Source organism: Penaeus vannamei, chromosome 4 (genome assembly GCF_042767895.1).
Source record: "Penaeus vannamei isolate JL-2024 chromosome 4, ASM4276789v1, whole genome shotgun sequence".
NCBI classification, from domain to species: domain Eukaryota; kingdom Metazoa; phylum Arthropoda; class Malacostraca; order Decapoda; family Penaeidae; genus Penaeus; species Penaeus vannamei.
This window is the reverse complement of record NC_091552.1, coordinates 10,220,009-10,224,988: the sequence shown is the minus strand read 5'-3', so window position 1 is coordinate 10,224,988 and position 4,980 is coordinate 10,220,009.

Below are 4,980 nucleotides of genomic sequence, written 5' to 3'. Positions count from 1 at the left end.
TGCCTCTCCCTCTCCCTCTCCCTCTCTCTCTCATCTTCTCCCTCTCCCTCTCCCTCTCCCTCTCCCTCTCCCTCTCCCTCTCCCTCTCCCTTCCTCCATCCAGCCTTCTCACTCAACCCCAGATACCACATAGATACCTCGTAACAACCCCGGGGCCAAAACACAGCTAAGGCATATCCAGTGAATCATCATCACCTGTAATCACTAGTTTCATCTGGCTGCCAAGAGATGGCGTTGTGCTGTACTTCTCTCGGGGGGGAATGAGGTTTTTGATAGATAAGGTCGTTGTGCCAGTCAAGGTCGGGGCGGGAGGGAGGGAGGGAGGGTAGGATAGGAGGGAGGGAAGGAGGGTAGGAGGGAGGGAAGGAGGGTAGGAGGGAGGGAGGGAGGGAGGAAGGGAAAGAAGGAGGGAAGGTGTGAAGAATAGAGAGAATGAGAGAGGATTTTTCTGAACTCAAGGTCATTGTGCCAGTCAAGGTCGGGGCGGGAGGGAGGGAGGGAGGGAGGGAGGAGGAGGGAAAAGCAGAGATAGGAGGAGGGAGGGTAGGAGGGAGGGAAGGAGGGAGGAAGGGAAAGAAGGAGGGAAGGTGTGAAGAAGAGAGAGAATGAGAGAGGATTTTCACAGATAAGGTCATTGTGCCAGTCAAGAGTCGGGAGTGGGAGAGGGAGGGAAGGTGAAGGGAGGGAGAAGGAGAGGAGGAGTAGGAGGGAGGGAGGGAGGGGGAAAGGGAAAGAAGGAGGGAAGGTGTGAGAAAAGAGAATGAGAGGATTTTCACAGATAAGGTCATTGTGCCAGTCAAGGTCGGGGCGGGAGGGAGGGAGGGAGGGAGGGTAGGATAGGAGGGAGGGAAGGAGGGTAGGAGGGAGGAAGGGAAAGAAGGAGGGAAGGTGTGAAAAGAGAGAATGAGAGAGGATTTTCACAGATAAGGTCATTGTGCCCAGTCAAGGTCCCAGGGGCGGGAGGGAGGGAGGGAGGGAGGGAGGAATGGAAGGTGGAAGGGAAGGAGAGGAGGAAGGGAAGGAGAGGAGGAGAGGGAAGGAGAGAGAGAGAATAAGAGAGGATTTTTCACAGATGAGAGGTCATTGCGCCAGATCAAGGTCGCCCTACTTTAAGGTCAGAAAAGAAGAGGAAGAGGGTAAGAGGGGCAGAGGGAGGGAGGAGGAGAGAGAGAGAGAGAGAGAGAGAGAGAGAGAGAGAGAGAGAGAGAGAGAGAGAGAGAGAGAGAGAGAGAGAGAGAGAGACAGAGAACAGGAGACAGGACAAAAACACAGACAAACAAACAGACCCCATCCCAGAGAGAGAGAGAGAGAGAGAGAGAGAGAGAGAGAGAGAGAGAGAGAGAGAGAGAGAGAGCAGAGAGAGAGAGAGAGAGAGAGAGAGGGAGGGAGGAGAGATAATGAGACAGACAGACAGAGACAGACAAACAAACAGACCCCATCCCAGAGAAGGAAACAATAAAACAGTTACAAAAAATAGAGAAAAAAAACAAAGACAAACAAACAACCAAAAACTAAAACAAAAACAAAAAAAAAGACAAGACACAGAAAACAAAACAAAACCGCCTCATTGCATCCCAACCCGCCACACGTTGCATCGTTGCCTTTGACACTGGCTCGGCGACGACTGCAGCGCGTGGGTCGTGGTAACGGACCCACGACCTGGTATTCCGCTGAGAGAGGTGGGCGGCCATCCCCTGGGGACTGGCGTGGGCGGGAGAGGTGTGGGCGGGAGAGGAAGAGAAAGAGGGAAGAAGAAAGGAGAGGGAGAGGAAGAAGGAGGGGAAAAGGGAGAGGGAGAGGGAGAGGGAGGAAGGAGGAGGGAGAGGGAGGGGAGAAAGAGAGGGAAAAGGGGAGAGGGAGAGGAAGAGACAGAGGGAAGAAGAGGGAGAGGATAAGGTAGACAGAGTGGAGGAGAGGGAGGGAGCTTTGAGAGGGAGAGGAAGAGGAAGAAAGAGAGAGGGAGAGGGAGAGGAAGAGGAAAAGGGAGAGGGTGAGGAAGGAGAAAGGAGAGAAAGAGAAAGAGAGAGGGAGAGGAAGAGGAGGAGAAGTAGGGAGAGGAAGAGGGAGAGGGAGGGGTAGATGGAGTGGGGGAGGAAGAGGGAGAGGAATAGATAAACGGAAGGAGAGAGGGGGAATGTGTGTATGTATGTACGTGTGTTTATGTCTATCTGCATGTGAGTGTGTGTGTGTGTGTGTCATGCTATCTGCATGTGTATGTGTGTGTGTTTTTGTCTATCTGCGTGTGCGTGTGTGTGTGTGTATGTTTGTGCCTATCTGCGTGCGTGTGTGTACGTGTGTGTGCATGCGTTTGAACATCCTCACCATACACATACACACATTATACACAGATTACACATATCCACCAAGATTAACATACACTCCACCTATTCTTTATTGCTGCTCTAACTACCCCTATATTTAATCACCTAGTTATCACCTCAAGCTATAGTTGCAGTATAAAGTCTGTGTCTATTTTGATATTTTAACAAATGTTTTATTAAAATCAGAGGCCTTCAAACTTGCTTTTTAAACACTTGCAGAATTGAAATATGTTGCGCGTTGCTTTGCATGTAAATGGGTGTTTAAACTATTCACACTTAATGATTCAGTTAATTACCAGTTTGTAAGAGGTGAAAATTTCTCTTTCTCTCTCTTCTTCTTTACTTCTCTCTTCTTCTAATATACTCCCTTCTTCTCCTTCTTCCTTTTCTTCTTCTTCTTCTAATCTTCCCCTTCTTCTTCTTCTTCTCCTCCTTCTTCTTCTTGTTCTTCTTCTTCTTCTTGCTCTTGTTCTTGTTCTTGTTCTTCTTCTCCTTCTTCTTTTTCTTCTTCTTCTTCTCTTCCTTCTGCTCTCTCTTCTTCCTTTTCTTAGTCTATCTTTTCTTCCTCTTCTTTTCTTATTCTTCCTTCTTAATTTCTTTTTAAATAGCATTTGAAGATTACAAATTATAGACAAACGAAAAATCAGTCTTCGCATATTCACGTGAATGTTGCATCAGCCAAATTTGCTTACGAATATAAGCAAAGTAAAATATGATGTTTCTTAGATTTTTTATTATCATTATTTTTCATTTATTTATTTTATTATTATTATTTTTTTTTTTTTTACATATGCTGAAACTATATATAAAGTATGTCATAATCATCAGAATTATCATTGTCTTAGAATTATCAGTATCATCATTACCCACCGTTATCATTGTTACTACAATAACAACACAACTACTGCATCATCTTCTTCTTTTACTACTACTATTACAATTACTACTACTGCCACTGCTACTATTACTACTACTACTACTACTATTACTGCTACTGTTTCTACTACCTCTACTACTACTACTATTACTACTACTGATGCTAGTGCTTCTACTCCTACTACTGCTATTTCTGCTATGTCTACTTCTTCTGTCACTACTACTACTACTACTGCTGCTGCTGCTACTACTACTACTACTTTTACTGTTACAATTAATTCTACTACTACTAGTACTACTACCTGATATGATCATTAGCAGCAGTCTAAGTGCCATTTACCACAACTAGTGTCTACATAGAAATAAGCCAATTACTGAATATTATGTCTGATTATTTTTTTAATGTTCGGCCTAAAATTGATTCTTATTAGATAGAAAGCTCAGTCAAATAAGAATTGCGTTTTGATACGATTCAGCTAATTACATTTATAATGAATTAGTAAAATCATAGACAGTTTAAAAGATAATTTTGTAATAATTGTTCTCTCTCTCTCTCTCTCTCTCTCTCTCTCTCTCTCTCTCTCTCTCTCTCTCTCTCTCTCTCTCTCTCTCTCTCTCTCTCTCTCTCTCTATCAAAGCAATTCATTATTTCTGTTTTATGAATTTTTAAGCTTTTTCTTGACGAATTTACAGCATATTGAATTGTGAAAAAAAAATATCGGAGGAAAATTAATAACTCATTGTTTTTAATAAAAAGGGAAAAAATCAATGAATTCACAACATACTGACCGTGAAAATATAAGAAAAAAAGCGTCATTGGTTTTTAATCAATATTTCAAAAAAAGTAAATAATCGAAGAAAATCAATAAAATCCATTCTTTTTTTCTTTCTTTCTTTCTTTCTTTCTTTTTAATAAATTTTCCAAATTTCGACCAAGAGAGGAAAGCTTATAATGGAATTTCCCGTTGCAGAGTCATGACTGTTCCTTATGCAATGTGCAACTGCCTAATTATGCGAAGGGGGGGAAAGGGAGAAGAGGAAGGATGAGAGCAGGAAAAGGGAGAAGACGTGGATAATAAAATAAGAGACAGACAGACAGAGACAGAAAGAGAGAGAGAGAGTAAGAGAGACACAGACAGGCAGAAACAGATACAGACAGAAAGAGAGAGAGAGAGAGAGTAAGAGAGACAGAGACAGACAGAAAGAGAGAGATAGAGAGTAAGAGAGACAGAGACAGACAGACAGAGACAGAAAGAGAGAGAGAGAGTAAGAGAGACAGAGACAGACAGAAAGAGAGAGAGAGAGTAAGAGAGACAGAGACAGACAGAAACAGATACAGACAGAAAGAAAAAGGAATAACAAACAAGGAAGAGAGAGACTAGAAGAAATGGAAGAAAGTGGGTCAGTAAGAAAGAATAAAGATAGATAGAGAACGAGAGAAAAAATAATTGCCGTAAGCATGATAAGCATTTTGGAAGAGGGAAGTAGGAAAGAGAGAGAAAAAAGGCGAGAGAAGGAGGAACTGGATAATGTAGGTCAGCATGACAGAATAAGAAGAGGGAAGGGAGAAAGAGAATGAATAAAAGAAAGAAAAATAAAAGCAAGCATGTTAATTGAAACGAATGAGTAAGTAGAGAGAAATTAAAAGATAGAAATTTCGAGGAAAGAAGAAGGAATAGTGAGAGAGAGAAAAATAACACGAAAGAAGGGAGGTGGAGATAATACACGATTACAAGCGTAAAAACAAGGAAGGGGAGAGATTGAGAGGATGCAATTACAAGAA